General features: G+C 38.6%; 2 pseudogenes across 1 annotated transcript; one reads left to right on the forward strand and one right to left on the reverse strand.

Moving 5' to 3' along the window:
* The first annotated feature begins 520 nt into the window (after window positions 1-520).
* On the forward strand, window positions 521-5,189 carry LOC147292650 (putative disease resistance protein At4g27220; annotated as a pseudogene). Its single transcript, XR_015120333.1, has 3 exons — window positions 521-1,412; window positions 1,543-4,681; window positions 5,083-5,189. The product of XR_015120333.1 is annotated as a putative disease resistance protein At4g27220 (transcript).
* Window positions 5,190-16,767: 11,578 nt separating this feature from the next.
* Window positions 16,768-19,685, reverse strand: LOC147292651 (uncharacterized; annotated as a pseudogene).
* Between the last annotated feature and the right edge of the window lie 519 nt (window positions 19,686-20,204).

A 20,204-nucleotide genomic window follows, 5' to 3' on the forward strand; every position in this document is an offset into this window, starting at 1 on the left:
TTAAAGTAATCCAGAATTATAAACAGTGTTAAGGGGATCAAGGAAAATTAAGTTTGCTGCAGAAGACAAAAATATTTTTACTTTCATATAGAACAGGGGAGGTTAAATATGCTCTTTCATGATGTCTACACTTGTATATTTGTGAGTCCTTGATGATTATTTATTTGTTATCACAATTCACAATGCATATGTTCTCTCTCATGAATTACAATTATAGGTATTTGGCGTTGGATTATTTAGTTAATTAACTTTATGACGCAGCACGGAAGCAAGCACGGGATAGATTAGGATTAAGCTACGTTAATCTTAAGTTAGGGTTTTCTGGAGTCCACCAGGAAATTGAGAAAAATCTCAAAGGTTTATTGATAATAATAAGAATGGTGTCTACCTGTCCTAATATAAGCATCATGTATATATGTGACTATCAACTCTCAGAATTCTCATGAATGATAAATTTGAAGTATTTTTATTAAGCAATGAACTAAAATGGAGAAACTATTAACACGTTAACCCGATCCAAACCTCCTGCAGTTCATAGGAATTACATATAACATATCATACAGAAAACTTATAAAGCGGCCATACAGAGTCTCTGGGATATATTGATTCCCCTCCAGTCAATCCATATACTGGAAACAGAAGTAGGAAGCTGCACACCACAAATAATGTCATGCTCCTAACCTGAAGCTTCTTATTGAAAAAGAGGCAGTCACTCCACCGAGACAGAGCAAAAGCCCTGTTTCAAAGGCAACCTGCTAAGCCATGTCTTCGGCTGAAATTATGTGACTAATTAAACAACGGCACAAACTTAGAAGATTCATCTGAAGCAAAACTAGCTGCATAAAAAAAATGAAAATACTTTTTAAAAAAAGACGAAGAAGGATGATATAGTAGGTGTGTTTTGGTTAGATGGTAGTCTTGGTAGATTCCTTTATGGGTTGAACCAATCCCCCAAAGGGTCAATGTTCTTAGGCCAAGATGCCAGAAAATAAGTTAACAAGTTCTTTTAACTTATGAGACAAAAAAAAATTTGATGTAAAGGGTATTTGATGCTCATCTTGTGGAACTAAAAATCACAAGGCATCATTACTGATGCATAACTTGTTTCATGAAGCCAAAAAGACAGTGGCATCAAATTCGCTTTCACTGTGTTCTCCACTCATGATCCTAAGCTTGCCAAAGTAGGTAGGACTATAGGAGGAGGAACAAATACCTTTCCGTACAGAAGCTAGTCCCACTCCAGAACCCACAAACAGAGCAAATTCTATAATCTCGACCCAAGCAAAGCCTTCATCTATCTTTTCTATTATCAGACAGACAAAGCAAAGCCTAAACCAAGCTCACTGGCATTCTTCCAAGGCACAAAAATTCTCCAAGTCTGTTGCAGCTGAAGCTAAGGAAGAAGCTCCAAGGTTAGTCACCTAAATCAATTTTGTTTTTCTCAGTTTATGAAGGTATTTTATAATCTGAATCTTACAGCATTCTTCTCTTCTTTAATTTATTTTTTACTTGTATTTTTTGTGTTTGAATAAAAAATAAAAGATGGCTATGGAAATTGTTGAGTTCGTAATGAGTATTGGTGAGAAGTTATGGACTCCAGTGGGCCGTGAGTTGGGTTACATGTTTCACTACAAGAAAAAAATACAATCTCTTGAGGTTCAAGTTGAAAAACTGGAGGCAATACAGAATGATGTTAAGCGATCCGTGGAAGGGGCTCTAATGAATGGAGAAGAAGTTAAGTCTGAGGTTGAGCTATGGCTAAAGAATGCTGATAAGGCCATAACCGATGCGAAAAAATTGAAAGAAGAAGCTGAAACAAGTAAACAGTGTCTTTGTGAGTGGTGTCCAAATTTGATATGCCGTTATAGGTTCGGCAAGAAAGCAGTGAAGGAGACAGAGATAATCCAGCTGAAAGAAGACAGAAAGTTTGAAACAGTTTCAATTCATGTTCGCCGAACCATTGGGATTGAGTCCACCATGTCGACAGAAGACTTTGAATCATTTGAATCAACAAGACAAAGCATGGATCAGGTCATGAAGGCACTGAAAGATGACAAGGTCACCATCATTGGGGTCTACGGAATGGGGGGCATAGGTAAAACAAGCATGGTAAAACATGTTGGTGTACAAGCCCATACAGAGAAGCTCTTTGATCATGTGATTATGGCTGTGGTATCCCAAAACCCGAGCGTGTTGAGAATTCAAGACCAACTTGCATATATGCTGGCCTTGAAATTGCAAGAGGACACAGAAATTGCAAGAGCAGGTAGATTGAAGGAGAGGATAATGAGAGGAAACAAGATCCTTATAATCTTGGACGACATTTGGAAGACAATAAATTTGTCTAGCATAGGAATTCCTGGACACATCGAGCTTCAAGGATGCAAATCCAAAGTCCTACTCACCACTAGGATCTCAAATGTCTGTCATACCATGAAGAGCCAAGCCAAGATTCCTCTCAATATCCTCTCAGAAGAAGATTCTTGGACCTTGCTTATGAAAAGAGCAGGAAGGTCCTTTGAATCAACCAATTTCAATGATGTAGCGAGGAAGGTAGCTAAGGAATGTGGTGGTCTCCCAATTGCTTTGATAGCCGTTGCAAAAGCACTTGGAGATAAGGACCTCGAAGAATGGAAAGAAGCAGCTCGACGACTAGAGATGTCCCAAACTTCCAACCTTGAAGATGAGGGAGATGTGTTCAAATGTATAAAATTAAGCTATGATTACTTGAAAGGCAAGGATGCCAAGTCGTGCTTCTTACTTTGTTGTCTATTCCCAGAAGACTGTGATATCCAAATAGAAGACTTATTCAAGTACGGGATCGGGAAAGGATTGTTTCGAGATGCCTGCACAATGCAAGAAGCTAGAGGCACAGCACATTCAGTGGCCAAGTATCTTAAAGCTTCTAGCTTGCTTTTGCATAGTGAACAGGATGGATGTGTAAGGATGCATGATGTCATCAGAGATATGGCCATATCAATTGCATTATCTGAAGACGGTCATGGGTTCTTTGTAAAAGCTGGTTGTGAATTAAAGAATTGGCCAACGAATACACTTGAAGGCTACTCTGCAATCTCCCTAATGGGGAATGAAATTCGCAAGCTTCCCGAAGAGTTGGTATGTCCAAAATTTGAGATTTTACTCTTACAATTAAATACTGATATAGAGGAGATTCCAGAAGCTTTTTTCCAAACCCCAAATGCGTTAATGGTGTTAGACCTAAGCAGTACTAGTATTTCATCACTACCCCCATCATTCAATCTCCTAAACAACCTCCAAACGTTATCTCTAGATCGTTGCCAGTCAATAATGGATGTATCCATACTTGGAGAACTGAAGAAACTTGAGATTCTTAGTATGAGAGAATCTGCTCTTGAGGAATTGCCAGAAGAAATAGGACATTTGACCAATCTAAGGATGTTGGATTTCACTATGAGTAACAATATTGCGACAATTCCATCCGAGGTGATATCAAGGTTGTCTAGGTTAGAAGAACTATACATGCAAGGTAGTTTTGGGGACTGGGGGAATAAAGTTGAAGGAGAAGAAGAAAAAACTAATGTGGGCTTCAATGAGTTAACTTGCTTGTCAAACTTAAACATTTTGAAGGTTGACATATCTGATGCAGAATGCATACCTAAAAATATTGGGTTCCATCCAAATTGGGTAAAATTTGACATATGTATCTGCAAAAACCCGTTCACCAGGTTCATGAATTTGCATATATCAAAGATTACTTCTGCACATTCAAGAGCATTGGTCCTCGACAGAGAAATCAGTGCCTTGCCGGATTGGTTTATCAGCGTGGTGACGGAGAGAGTAGAGAAACTAATGTACGTAGAGTGTGGGGAATTAAATAACATTCTTGTGGAATATGAACATGGGAAATTACATGAACTGAAGTTTATCCTTGTCCAACATTGCTTTCAGATAGTAGCTTTGATGAACACATTAACATGGGCTTTGAATAAACCTGTTTTCGAGAAGTTGGAGGAGTTACGTGTTGCCCACCTACATTCCATGAAGGGGTTATGTGTTGGTGAATTACCACATGGGTCTTTAGGCAATCTCAAGTTGTTGCAGGTGGAACAATGTGATGGTTTCGTGAATCCACTTCTTCCATCAAATTTGTTGCAGAGACTACAAAATCTGGAAGTACTTACTGTAAGTCTGACTCATATGGAATATGTGTTTGAGTCTGAAGGGCTTAACCAAGAACAAATTGTCTTGAGAAAATTGAGAGAGATGAAATTGGACAATCTACCAGACCTAACCAACATATGGAATGGTCCTGCTCAGCATGCAATCTTCCATAATCTTAAAACTTTGATAGTTTCAAAGTGCAAGAAATTGAAAAATCTCTTCACATTGGACGTAGTTCAATGTATTTTGCAATTGGAAGATCTTTGGGTAGAGGATTGCCATAGCTTGGACAAAATTATTGGGCCAAGCGAGGGAACAATGAATAGCAAGACTACTTTCCACAGTTGAAGAACTTAGCATTGCAATGTCTTCCACAGATCACAAGCTTCTACCCTGAAAATACTAGTTTTGAGTGCCCTGCATTGGAACACCTGCATGTGCATGACTGCCCCCACTTTTTAACCTCTACTCCTGACTTCCAGAGCAAGATGCAAGTCCAAATAAATAATGAACAACATTTGCTCTTTTTGAGGAAAAGGTATGTCTGTGTCATAAACTTCAATCTGTCTTTTTCTTTACATTCTGTCATTTGATACAAAAAAAAGATGAAATATACACAGTAGCATGATGTCTGCATCTAAGTGAATTCGTTATGCGTTACTCTAATATTTGACACATTACATTTATAAAAAGGTTATGAGTGGAAGAAAATTTGAAAAAGGGGTTCTTGTGATACATTTACACATTACGTTAATCTTTTATTCTTAAGCTTGAGTAGTTGTATTTTAATTTTTGCTTAAATTTCTGCCATACATTATTTCCAATTAGAAAACTGTATTGTTAACTTTACAAAGGCACTTAAATTGGTTTTGAGAGCAAAAACTAAAGCAATTTGCTGACTTGTAACTTCTCCGTTATATATTTCAAATTGACTAAAAGGTTGTCGGGGCTGAGGAATTCCTAGAAGAAGCTGGTGTGAAGAGAAGAAGCAAAAGGAGAGTTGAAATGGTCCCAGAAGAAGATTCTTCAGTTGGCTTTTAAGTGTGTAGATATCATATATATACATATATAAATATATAATATATGGATGCTATGTGGAAATAAAAAGGTATTCTCTGTACCAAAAAGAAAGAAGGAAAGGAAGAAAATCTTCACAAGACTGTTTCTATATGTATCTATGTGGTTTTCGGTTTGTTTGTGTTTGGATCATGCATGCATTTGCCTCCAATGTTGATTTTGGAAATTGCATGTGCGAACTTTCATTATTTTAATGACAATAATCTTCAAGTGCAGATGACACTTTATGTACGAACTTTTAGTATTTTTGGGGCCTCGTCGTTCTCTCCACTTTGTTTTAAAAGGATGGTTAACTGTAGTGAGCAAATGAGGAGCTCATTTAAAATTTTTCTTAATTTATATATGAAAGCCAGATTAAAATTAAAATAATTTCAAATAACAAAACGGACATTTACTAACTAGAAGGTCCATCTAGTTGCTTGTTCTCTTCTCTCCCCGGCCCGATTTCACCTTCCCCTCCAAGGCTCCAAGTACTAAGCTTTGTAAATATATATTGAGCATTTGCCGAGCCTTTACTTTGGACCATTTTAGAGAAAAAGCTTCCGTCATTTGACAGCAGGTTCTCTGGAGTATCATATTATGGGACCTGGGAAACACATAATTTTTGCTATCATATGCAGATCCCCAAGATTCACATTTGCACTACAGATCCGTCGGATCCCCAAGAGAAAAGTTCATAATCTCTTCATTCCTTCAAATGTGCTCTCTCTAAAGCTTCCCAGGCATCAGCATCATTATGTTCTTCAAAAACACACAACACAAACTTAAGAAATGCAGTTTTGTTTACATGAATCCAAAAAGGAAGTTATTGTCAATCTGCATAATTTAGGCCATTCATGCACTGCACATGGCGGGGCCATGCATGGAAAATTGGGATTGGATGATCGTATCTGATGCAACTGCACATAACATTCCTCATCCAGGAACTACATGAGGTTTCCCTCGTCATCCTTCAGTCAGTAGATTTTGGATCTTACGCTTATCTGTTGCAAAAAATGCTATAGTACTTAAATTGGTCGCCCATCTCTTTTAACTGCATGAGACTTTATAATGCATTTTTCTAGCATCCAAACAATGAGGAAGATTTGACATCTTTTAACTGCAAAATAAATTTTTCTGATTTCTTGATTATCATAAAATTTCACTGTTTCTTATTCTTTACAATACTAATTAGAATATGGCTGAATTTTATTATTTTCATTCATCTCAAGGTATATACATGCAGCTAGATTACCATTTAGATAAGTCAACTATACAGCTAATACATTAACTCCTAGCTAAATAAGGAAAAAACCTAAATATAAGCCTATATATACGCTAACTCTCCCCCTCAAGTTGGTGCATAGATATCGTACATGCCCAACTTGTATAACGATGTATGGAATGGTCCTTTAGTAATGGCATGAGTCATCATATCAGCCAGCTGATCCGCACCTTTAATATAAGGAACCTCAATCACACTAGAATCTAGGTTATCCTTGATGTAGTTCCTATCAAGTTCAATATGTTTGGTTCGGTCATGCTGCACAGGATTATTAGCAATCTCAATAGCCGCCGTGTTATCACAAAAGAGCTTCACCGGTTTCTGAGGACCATACCCGAGTTCATCTAAGAGAATTTTGAGCCAAGTAATCTCCGTAGTCGCATGATGAAGGGCACGATATTCAGCTTCCGCACTAGACAGTGATACTACATTCTGTTTCTTACTTCGCCAAGTCACCAAGTTGCCTCCAACAAATGACACATATCCTGAAGTAGACTTCCTATCTAATTTGGATCCAGCAAAGTCGGAGTCAGTGTATCCCACAATATCCAAGTGTTCATGCCTAGATAACATAATACCTTTACCTGGAGAAGACTTCAGATAAGCCAAAATACGGGTCACTGCATCCATATGTCGGTCACTCAGGTTGTGCATAAATTGACTTACCACACTAACTGCATATGATATGTCAGGCCTAGTATGAGCGAGATAGATCAACTTTCCTACTAGCTTCTGATACCTCTCTTTGTTTGTCGGAACCTGATCAGGATATATAGCCAGACCATGGTTTACCTCAATAGGAGTATCAACCGGCTCGCAGGCAGAGTTACCAGTTTCAGCCAAGAGATCTAATGTATACTTTCGTTGAGAGAGGAAAATTCCTTGTTTGGATCGAGACACTTCAATGCCCAAGAAGTATTTTAGAACTCCCAAATCCTTCATTTCAAATTCCTTGGCCAAATAACCCTGTAGCTTCTCAATCTTACTCGGGTTATTACCTGTAACAATCATGTCATCAACACAAACAATGAGCCAGGTTATATCATCACCATCCCGTTTATAGAACAGGGTGTGATCCGCCAAGGCTTGCTTAAAACCATATGCCTTCATTGAGTAGCTTAACCTACCAAACCACGCCCTCAGTGATTGCTTTAGTCCATACAAGGCCTTTTTCAGTTTACATACCTTACCTCCTTTCGATGTGAACCCTGGAGGAGGATCCATGTACACCTCTTCTATTAAATCAACATGAAGGAAGGCATTTTTCACATCAAACTGTTGCAATGGCCAATCCAGATTAACTGCAAGAGAGAGAATGACTCTAACAGTGTTCATCTTAGCCACAGGAGCAAAGGTCTCTCGATAGTCAATCCCATAGGTCTGGGTGTAACCCTTGGCAACTAATCTAGCCTTGTACCTGTCAACTATACCATCTGATTTATACTTCAATGTTAACACCCATTTACATCCCACCATCTTCTTGTCTCAAGGCAACTCAACCATTTCCCAAGTAGAGTTCTTCTGGAGTGCCTTCATTTCCTCTACCATAGCAGACTTCCATTTGGGATCTCCAAGAGCTTCCTGAAAATGACTAGGAATAGACACAGAAGACAATTGAAGGGCAAAAGCTAGGTGAGACTTAGACAGCCGATGATAAGAGACAAAATCAGACATGGGATAGACAACATTGGAAGATGATTTGGAGAAACCCAACCTCTTAGGTTCTTTACGATCACGAAGAGGATATCTCCTACTCTGACCACCAACTTGGGAATCCAAGTTAGTAGAACTTGAAACTATAGGATTAGAACCCAAATCTGAAACTACAGGATTAGAGTTCAAAACAATATTTGAAGCTAAAGCTATAGGAGAGAGAAGATGTACCTTAGAGTCAATCTCAGAAGAGTCATTCGATGGTATGGTAGTGTCATCGAGAGGAGTACTAGGCACAGTAGGGGGCACGGCAATAGCAGCTTTGTTCTTTCTTGTATAACCTTTTTGGAACAACCAGGCTGGTCTTTCACCCCTTCCTTCCTCATGTTCCACCAAACCTGGAGTCGCGGACTCCTCCCCCTTACCCAAAATCCACAACCTCTTCTCTTCCAACCACAGTTGTTCCTCTTCCTTACTACTAATCTCCCCCTGAAGAGGAACCATAGAAACCTCCCCAGAAAAATAGGACACTCGTTCACAGAACTCAACATACATTGACACATAATATTTACCTGTCCGAGGATGAAAACATTTATATCCCTTTTGGGAAGTGGAATAACCCAGGAAGACACATCTAAGGGCACAAGGGTCAAGTTTATCTCTATGAAGTGAGTGAACATGGACATAGCAAACACAACCAAACACCTTAGGACAAAGGTTTAGGGTAGAAGGAATAGAGTGATACCGAGACAACATCCTCAAAGGAGTCTGATAGTCAATGGTACGAGCAGGCATCCTATTGATAAGGAAGACAGCAGTCAGAATAGCATCAGCCCAGAAACGCTTGGGAACATGCATAGTAAAACATAAGGCCCGCGCCACCTCAAGAAGGTGGCGATTCTTACATTCGGCTATGCCGTTCTGTTGGGGCGTGTATGCACACATTGTCTGATGGATGATGCCATTTTGTTTGTAAAAATCAGCAAGCGACTGATTGACAAACTCCCGACCATTGTCAGAATGAAATACCTGAACCTGAGTATGAAATTGTGTTGCAATCATTTTGTAAAACTGAGGAATAATATGAATAACATCACTCTTAGACTTTAACAAATATACCCAACTCACCCGAGTGCAGTCATCAATAAAAGACACAAAGTATTTATGACTAGAAGTAGAAGGGGTAGAAAAAGGACCCCAAATATCTGTATAAACACACGAAAACGGAGTAGAACTTTTATTGAAACTTACTTTAAAAGGAACACGATGGTTTTTTGCATAGATGCATTGTTCACACCTCAAACTAGTAACAGGAATAGAAAGAAATAACTTAGGAAACAAACGTTCTAAATAACCAAATGATGGATGCCCCAGACGACAATGCCATAAAAGGATCTTCTCTTTGTCAGACCTTTCTCCTCCTACTTGAAAACCGCAGCTAGATTCGGACTGCAACTGCCTGGCCCCTCCAAGTAGTAAAGTCCTCCCATCTCCTTACCAGTACCAATCGTCGTCTTCATGAGATTGTCCTGAAACACACAATGAGTAGGATAAAAGATTACAGAACAATTGAGACTTTTGGTAAGCTGGCTAATAGAAAGGAGATTATTAGAGAGAGTAGGTGCAAGCAAAACAGAAGACAAGGTTAATGTGGGAGAGAGAGAGATGGTCCCGGCCTCTGTAATTGGCATGGGAGTCCCATCGGCAACCTGAACAGACTTAACAGGTGGAGTCATTAGAGATTTAAACAAAGAAGAATGACTAGTCATATGATCAGTAGCCCCTGAATCAATAACCCAAGTGTTGTTAGTAGAAGAAAGAAATACCAAGCCAGAATTACCTTCTTGAGAAGAAACTCGAGAGACCTGAGAAGCAAAAGATGGAGGGGTAAGGGTATCTGCAACAACGACATGAGCGGATTTTCTATTCCTTCGCTCAGCTTGCTTAAGTTTATACCACTTCTGGTAACCATGCTTCTTCCAACATACATCTACTGTATGTTTGGAACTATTGCAGTGAGTACAGAGGCGAGCAGCAGGCTCAGAAGAACCAGCAGAAGGGGCTGGTCGAGAATCGCTCTTCTGGATCATCAGGGCTGAAGTCTCAGAGATAACTTCAGCACCCATTGTGACCTGTCCTTGTGCTTCACGGCGAACCAATGAGTATGTTTCTTCCAGGCTCGGTAGAGGAAAAGTTGCCAAAACACGACTGCTAACTTGATCCAGACTGTGATCAAGACCTATAAGAAACATATAAACTCGATCTTCCGCAATACGCTTCCTCTGCTTTTCAGCATCAGCCGGACACTCCATGTCGTTAGGCCTCCGATAGTCTAACTCCATAAAAAAGGAGTTCATCTCGTTGTAGTATTCTATGAGAAGCCGGCCACCTTGACGTAATTGGAAAGTCTTCTTCATCAATTCATAAACTTGAGAAGAATCAGAGGCATCAAGATAGCTCCTCTTAACAGCGTCCCAAACCTCCTTTGCTGTACCACACTGAACAAAATGAGACATGAGGTTAGGTGTCATGGAGTTGATAAGCCATGACTTCACCAAAGCATCCTCAGCCTCCCACTCATCATAGGCCGGATCACTCTCAGCAGGAGCCACTTTCCTTCCTGAAATATAGCCCTTCTTCTTTCTGCCGGCAACATGCATCTCCAAAATCTTAGACCAAATGCGATAATTCGTACCATCCAATTTGATATGGATTGGAGACGAGGTCTCCTGAATGGTCACAGTGGATGACATCTTGCTCTCAGGAATCAGAGGAGACTTGGTGTTCGAATGCGCTGGTACTTCATCAGACATGGTTAGCGTTGCTGATTAGCAAGGAATCGGCTAGGGTTGCTATTTGCAACTAGGGCTAGAGGAACTAAGATTGCTGTTTGGCTAGGGTTTAGGAAGATAGGCTAGGCAGCCACAAAAGATAAGAGCTAGGGTTGCTCTTGAAGGTTGCGGCAGCTGCAGATCTTCAAGGGAATTAGGGTTGCAGCAAAAAAACACAAGATGGGCAGCGGAGTACTGTAGCGCCGGAGTTACTGTAGCAGCGGCATTATTGTAGCGTCAGAAAAAAAAATTAAAAGGAAAAAACCCTAGGGCTCTGAAACCAAATTAGAATATGGCTGAATTTTATTATTTTCATTCATCTCAAGGTATATTTATACATACAGCTAGATTACCATTTAGGTAAGTCAACTATACAGCTAATACATTAACTCCTCCTAGCTAAATAAGGAAAAAACCTAAATATAAGCCTATATATATGCTAACTATACTTTATACAAAAGGCAACATTCTCAGGCATTTCCTTTAAAAAGGTTCAGAAAAAGATAAATATGGAAGCGAAGTCCATTGCATCATAGAAATTCATTGATACTCAATCCCATTAAAGACCCAACATATATGACAAAACAAAACACATCAAACATGATCACCAAAAATGCATGTGCATATGATGCAAGAGTATCTAGGACTTCTAAGCAGTTGGATCAGTCCACTAATATTTTTTCAGCCCAGAAACTGTTGAATGAAAATCAAACCTGAGAGCTCAAGCTCTTGTACCCGGAGATCTATGATTTAGTGTTCCTACATTAATTCCTCCTTACTGTAATTATTTGTGAAATTACTGGATCTTGACTACTGCATCACCACATCTTAAACAAAGAAAAGAATAAACAACAAAATCAACTACATCCCAACTAAAAAAATGACTAGAATTGATTGTACCTGAAAAAAAACTGACGACTGTGGTATAATACCAAGAACTTTCCGTAGATCTGTTAGTCCAAACTTAGCAATATTGCACAAATCATCAATCAAATTTCTCCCTCTTTATAATTCAACAATCCAAACTAAAGCATTCAGCAAGATGGACTTCCCTGGCCCACAGTCCTTCCAACAATTCTGTACTTGGCACTTGGAGAAATAGCAAAAGACAACTCATGCAAAAGTGGAGCTAGTTCTGGTCTATAACGTAGAACAACATCCTCAAACTTGATAGATCCAGATGAAGGCCATCCTGGAGGGGGCCGGTTGCTTTCAATTATAGCTGGAGCCTCTGAAGGCAAACCTATATATGTACCAAACCAATCAACAGAATTTAAGCTATTCTCAGCCAGGCTTGCAAGTCTCAGCACACCAGTCATTAAACTTGTAATATTAAGTGCATAACTAAGAAGGAGACCCATAGTGGATGTGCTGGTTCTCTGCCCTTCCATTCTGGATAATAGCAAAGGTAGTAGACCATATTATGAGGCCTCCCAATGTTTCCAAACGGATTCCAAGCTAGCGGCTTCCACTCATGTTCACCAGTGTGAATCTGATAGTGTTGTCCACAGAATTTCCATTAATGTCTGTCATCCAATCATAAACTTGATAAGTACAAATAGTTGATATACCATTCAGTGCTTCTCCAAATTGTGCATAAACAAGGGATCTGCATATGGAGTCCCGGCCAGTACATTACTTCTCTACTCCAAGAGGGACAAAATAGAGGACATGAGGAAAATGGAAAGTGCAAGTCCGAAAAGTAAGTCAAAAATGAAATTAGTGGATGATTTCACATACCTGATAACATATAAAGGCTACATAAACCAAAACCAAAAGGGCCATAATGGCCCACAAGGACATAGTGCTCACAATCCCAATCAAGATGAAAGTTTAAAGAAGCTGAGGCACTTGTCCCAGAAACATATTCACTTATGGAGTAACATTCCATCTCCAAGAGTTTTCCAGAGTCCCCAGTACCTGAAACCAAGAAATGTAATAGGAATATCATCACAATATACATATGTGGCAAAAGTACTTCAAGACTTTTAGTCAACTAGACTGATGCCATAATTTGATAATGGTAGTATGTCTAGGACTGTGATGTTATATAGTTAACCTGTGATGTTTATATGCCAAGGCCAATAGGAAATAGCTAGGTCTCTCACAACACCATTAGTTCCTCAACAGACTCCACCTTAAATGGGACAAAAGGCATTTAAATAGTAAGTGCATACCACCGGAAAAGATGAGCAATGAAATCCAGACTCGTGTACTTGGTTTAAAAGAAGTTTGAGAAAGAGGATATAGAAATGATTAACCTTGTCCAACAAACGAGCTGTTGTTTCAGGAAGGAACATTTGATAACCAATGAATACAGTTTACAGACCTGAAGGGGGGAGGAGTGAAATCAATATCAATTGGATCCTTATCAAGCCCATTTGAATGGTACTTATCTTAATTTCGTCATAGCACCTCCCTTATCTCTGTTTTAAGACACTAAAGTTCTCGACAGAGAGAGAGAGAGTTAGAGAGAGAGAGAGAGAGAGAGAGAGAGAGAGAGAAATAAAGTAGCTAATTAAATTGACCAATAATTTTTAGGGAAAAAACTCAATTAAAATAAAACTACTTGGCCACTCGGTGAATATGAATTTCAAACATTCAATCACGTGACTACCTGTTGTCTTGGTCCCAAGAAAAAAGCTGCTTGCCTATATCATTATTGTTAACTCAACATTTAGATAAAAAGTAAAAGCTCAAGAAATAACTCAAGAAAGGGGATATATTAATGCACAGAAAAAACTCAGTGAATCGCATCTGATGGGAAGCAAACGCATCTCAGCAGGGGTGGGTGGGTGAATCCAAAATTTTCCTTGGGACTGGGAAGCCAACAACATACTAATACTAGACCAGCCAAAAGACCATACTACTTGGTAAGCCCCTGACCATAAAACACTAAAACCAACTCCCAGTCCAAACACATAAGAAAAGTAACAAGACCTTAGCCCACTCAATGATTCATTCGTAACCAGCAAAATGCCCCATTCCCCCAATAAATAGCATAGAAAGGTTGAATTTGAGTTTTCCATCGAATTTGAGTTTGACCTTAACCCACTCAATGATTCATTATAAACTCACCATATGTTTCATATCTTTCACCAAATTAATAAACCAAATAGATAATCTTTCCCATGCATCACCTTCATTTGAGGAATAAGTAAGAAGGGAAAGGGGAGGGAAGAGAGAGATAGTGCTTTGGCTCACACGCCATAGCTTCTCGTTGACAATACCAATCAAGTCAGTGATGCCTTCCTCAGTAACTCACCACCATACTCTTCTTGCAGGAAAGTGTGAAACATCAATACATCTTTCACAGTTAGATAAGCCAAACAAACATAATCTTCCCCATGCATCACCTACATTTGAGGAATAAGTAAGAAGAGAGGGATAGAGGGAGTAGGAGAGAAAGAAGAGAAGGAGAGTGTGAGAGAGGGAGAGAGAAATGAAGTGACTAATTAAATTGATCAATAAATTACTTGGGAAAAAACTCAATTAAATTTAAAAATAACAATTTCTCACACTCAAATCATATGACTACCTTTCATGGAGCACTGTAAGCCATATCTGGCTGACATACCAATCTATTGGCTTGAAAGCCATATGAGGCCAATATCTGGTATTCACCCCCACAGATGTTCACAACTGAAAATAGGAAAAAACTCATAAATCTGTTCTTGAGACATGCATCAATGATGCCTTATCACTCAAGATTTCTTCAGTGAGCTCTATCAAGCCATTGCAGTCTGCAAAAGCCATACATAAATCACAGTTAGTGAACTGAGGATTATGAGTGGATTTCACCTTCATTTGATTTAATGCAGAACAATATAAGAAACAGGTGTATCAATATTGGATGTGACATACAGACAATGCAATCCTGGTATATACAGAATGAGGTAGTTTTGATTTGCTCTTGTTGAGAGTCGAACTCAAGACCTCCCACTTACTAAACGGGTGCTCTAACCAACTGAGCTATGAGAGCATATTGTATGATGGGGGTGCCTAAGATAAGGTGACACATGTCAACTTTTTTCTTAAAAACCATAAATGATTTGTAAAACCAATAAATAGAGAGAGATAGATAGAGAGAGAGAGAGAGAGAGAGAGAGAGAGAGAGAGAGAGTTCATGCGTCATGCATACCCACTTTTATTTCAAGAGCTCCCCTGGTACCAAGCCTCTGCTCAACATTGCAGAGGAGCTTACAAATGAGCTCCATCAAGTCATTGTGTTTGCAAAAGCCATACAGAAATCACAGGTAGTGAATTAAGGATTATGAGTGGATTTCACCTTCAATTGATTTAATGCAAAACAATATAAGAAATAGGTATATCAATATTCGATATGACATACAGACAATGCAATGCTGGTGTACATAGAATGAGGTAGTTTTGATTTGCTCTTGTTGAGAGTCGAACTCAAGACCTCCTGCTTACTAAACTGGTGCTCTAACCAACTGAGAGAGCATATTGTATATATGATATGGGTATGCCACATAACATAAGGAGACACATGTCAACGAGTTTCTTGAAAAAAATAAGAGAGAGACAGAGAAGAGCTCTATCTATTTGGAGGGAATTCCATTACCTATATTAGCCTTAAGCGTGAGTGGTGAGTGGTGACCTCCTTCCTATTTCAAGCCCTTAAGAGTCAATGCATGTCTGAGTCGGAGTCTCCGTATGACGGCCAATTTCTATCAGCTAACGGGCCACCGTCGATGTCAGCCACTCCTCGAACAACCAACCAACCAAAAAAACATGAATCAACAGTTGTTTGGAAAGACAAGTTACTAATCAACAAAGCAGATCAAAAGTAACACAAAACATCAAGAAAAGGAAAAAAGAGAGCCCACCTCAAATGGATCAAAGCCAGTTTGTCTATATAGCTCAACCTCTTTACTTTTCAAGCCCGATCGATCGCTCGATCACCTCACCGAACAACCAACCACCCCGAACCTAAAAAAACAAAAACAAAAGAGAAAGAAATAAAGAAAAGAACACGTACAGTAAAGATAAACGATAAGGAAGGAAACCATACTAACCCGGTCGTCGGAATTAGGGTTTCTTTAATTCTTTCTAGGGAGTCGAGGAATGAGAATGCCGCCGGAATGGGAAAGACCTCTTCCAGCCGTCGCCGAGTGGCACGGAGAAGGCGTGGTCGGGATTAGGGTTACAGGCGGAATGCGAATGGGCAAGGCGGTGCTGGAGTGGAGGCATCCTACAGGGAATGGGAATGGGAATTGAATGGAATGGAGGCATTAGGGAGAATACAGTCGGAGACTGACTGGAGAGAAGAAGATGAGAAGGTTTTCTCTTCATCTTTTCGACTGAGAATCATTGAGGGAGGACTGAGACTATCTCTCAGACTCAGAAGTCTGTGTCTGTGTGTGTGAGACTAAATCTTGTATGGGGTGGGGCATGCCCCATTGAAGAGTCTCTCGTGTATGTAATGAGTGAACGAGTAATAGTGAATGGAGGTGACCGTTATATTATATTAGAGACTAGGAAGCACTGATACGGGTACGGCACCGATACGTGACACAACACCGATACGTAATACGGCAAATTTCTAAAAAATAAGAACACCGATACGGCTCAGATACGGATATTAAAATTATATATATATTTAAACTTAAAAAAAAAAATCACATATCATCTAAATATACCAAATAAAACACACCATAATTCATAAAATATGTTCCAAACAAAACACAAAATAAAACATGTTCAAATAAAACAATACATAAAACATGTTCCAAATAAAACACAAAAAACTGATAAAATTCAAATTCCTAATGAACTTCATTCATCCTCTTCAACACCATCATCGGTAAATAACATGGCTTCTAATTCCGGTTCATCAAGGGAAAGGTTTGCAACCTCAAGAGTTCCGCCACTCTCCAAATTCATGGAATCAAATTCATCCCCTCCAATATCCCACATTTGAGACACACCTTCTTTGTAGATTGGACTTTTCCTTGATAAAATATGAAGATTGTAATGAACAAACACCAAATCTTCCGCCCTTTGTGGTGTTATTTGGTTCCTTCTCACCGAGTGAATGAAATTATAAGTGCTCCAATTTCTTTCACAACATGAGGATGAACAAGGTTGTCCAAGTAGCTTTAAAGCTATGGATTAGAGGATTGGTGTGGAAGCTCCATGGACTATCCACCATTTCACCGGAGGCACCAATCCTCTATCCTTGATTGAATCACTATTAGCAAAATCTTCAATACATGCCGAAAAAGCGGCATACTCCATATTGAAACTTCTTCGCTCTCCCTCATGAGTAAAATATCTTTTGATACATTTTTTCCTTTCGGTTGTGATCTCAATATCTTTGTGTGGAGCAATACGGTTGGGAGCCTCCGTTAGCCACTCATTGCTATAATACCTAGAAGCACAATAGGGGTAACCAATATAAGATTAAAATGACAAAACCAAATATTCAAAATTTACTAAATAGTAAAGATATATATATTAAAAAAAGTTACCTAGGATTTAAAGAATGTGCCAAACAATGAAGTGGTGTACTACTCTTAGTCCATCGCTCCACTAAAATTCCATGCACCACATCATAAAACCTTGATGCTTCATTGAGTTGTTTTCTTTCATGTGCATAAATAGCCTCCTTCACTTTTTCTATCATAGAATCCCACCACTCATAAATCAAGTGAAGGCAAGGTGTGTCCGTATCGGCCAACCTAAGCATCTCATAAATGGGAGCGGTAAAGCTAAGTATATAATCAATGACTCTCCAAAAGTCTTCATCTAATATCTTATCCTCGATCATTCTTGCTTTTTCCACATCATCTTCTTTGTATGAATCCCATTCTTCACTAATCACCATATGCTCCAAGCCTTGTTTTATTTTCTTAAATCTTTTAGGCTTAATTATCGATTTACCACCCAAAATTGTAACTCATTCCCACTTTACCACCTGAAAGTTTTTTTGTCCCAGATTACCACCTGTAACTTACATCCGTGTCCCATTTTACCTTGTTCCGTCAACAATTCCGTTAATGCTGACGTGGCGCGCTGGATGTGCGCCACGTGTCACATCTTTTTTGTATTTTTTGATTTTTTTGATTTTTCTATTTTTATAAACTTTGAAAATTAATTAAAAATAGCTCCGAACTTAGAAAAATACACGGAAAATTCCTACCGACTTGTCTTAACTAGTACTAATTTACTATGGGGTCAAAATGCCAATTTTCCCTCTAAAAATTTCCAAAAAATTTGGAAAGTCCAAATTTATTTCTAGAAAATTAAAATACTCTTGACTCTTTGAAAATTCATAGAATAATCTCCCGAACTCCAAAAAATATGAGGTCTGCACCGTTAGTCTTCTAAAAACTAACACTACCTTTCTCATGAACACTTGCTACCCAAAAGACCTCTCGGTCTTAGAGAAAAATAAAATTCCGTATAAAATAAATTCTAGAAAAATTCTAAAATTTCTGTAAAGTCTCGAAATAATTCTCTAAAACAAGCTTTTGGTAATTTTTCAAAATATTTTTGAGAATTTTTCCAAGAGTTTACGAAAATTCTAGAATTTTTTCTAGAATTTATTTAATAGAGGAAAATTTATTTTAATTTTTTAGAAATAAATTTGGACTTTCTAATTTTTTTTGAAAATTTTTAGAGGGCAAATTGGTAATTTAACCTTATATAAAATTAGTGCTAGTCAAGACGAGTCCGTATGAATTTTTCGTGTATTTTTCTGAGTTCGGAGCTATTTTTAATGAATTTTCAAAGTTTATAAAAATAAAAAAATAAAAAAATGCGAAAAAATAAAAAAAAAGATGTGACACGTGGCGCACATCTAGCGCGCCACGTCAGCATTAACGGCCAGATCGTCAGCATTAACGGAATTGTTGACGGAACAAGGTAAAATGGGACATGGATGTAAGTTACAGGTGGTAATCTGGGACAAAAAAACTTTCAGGTGGTAAAGTGGGAATGAGTTACAGTTTTGGGTGGTAAATCGATAATTAAGCCAATCTTTTAAGCATCACAATTGTGGAGGCAAAACGTGTATCGGCAACGGATAACAACTTCAACTTGCAATGATTATTATACATTGACAATCTCATACTATGGTTCATGATAAAGTTTTTTATCATCAAAGCATCCTCATAAATCTTTGCTATCCAACCACATTGTTCTTGAATATCTTCATGTCTTGCACTTGAAGATGGTGAGGAAATTCCCTTCAAAGCAAGATTAAGGGTATGGACAACACATGGTGTCCAAAAGATATGTGGAAATTTGGCTTCGATAAGCAATCCGGCGGCCTTGCAAACTGGAGCATTATCAGTAATTACTTGAACCACATCTTGTGAACCAATTTCCTGAATGGCATCAATAAGTATGTTAGCAATGTAGAATTTGTCCTTGTACTCACCTTGAGTATTGATTGCTTTCAAGAACATAGGCCCACTTTCACAAGTAGCCATAATATTTATAAGAGGTCTTCTTTGTGAATCTGACCACCCATCACTACATACACTTACACCCTTCTCTTTTCAAGTCATCTTAATTGGCTCTAGTAATTTGCCAATGTTAGGCCTTTCCTTTTGGAGAAGTGTAGTTCGCAATTTGTTGTAACCTGGAGGGACATAACCCAGAATTGGGTTAGAAACAACACGAGTGTATGAACGCACATAGTGTGGATTCCTTGCAAAGTGAAATGACAAACCACCCGTGTAAAACATTCTTGCAATTTCACCATCCAATTCTTCTCTAGCTGCCATTGTGAAGGCTTTCTCAATGGCTCCACTTCCACCCATTCCCTTCCTTTTTTTTGGCTCAACAATATCTTCATAAAGTCCACCATCCATTCTCATAGTACTACTCCCAGAAGAACCCATTGTTGTGGTTAAAGGAACTTGATTAGGTAAAGATTTTTGCTTCCTAGCTTTAGCCTCATTTACCTCTTTTTGCAACCTCGGCAAATGACTCTTTGAATTTGGGCATATAGCAATTCCATTTCCTGACTTTCGTAATAAATGACAACTCACTCTAAAGTAGGATCCATTGAAAGTGCCATTACAAAAATTGCACAAAAATTGAGTATTTCCTCCAGAACTCCCCACTTTTTTCCCAAGATTCTTGACATACTGCCATAATGGGGCATTATCATTCACCTCAACAGCAGCAACGTCAATAGAATTTGCAGTTAAACTATTTGTTGATGAACTCATATTTGGTGTTGAACTCATTTCTTGAACAAA

This window comes from Dryas octopetala, chromosome 2 (assembly GCF_963921425.1).
Source record: "Dryas octopetala chromosome 2, drDryOcto1.1, whole genome shotgun sequence".
In the NCBI taxonomy this organism is placed as follows: domain Eukaryota; kingdom Viridiplantae; phylum Streptophyta; class Magnoliopsida; order Rosales; family Rosaceae; genus Dryas; species Dryas octopetala.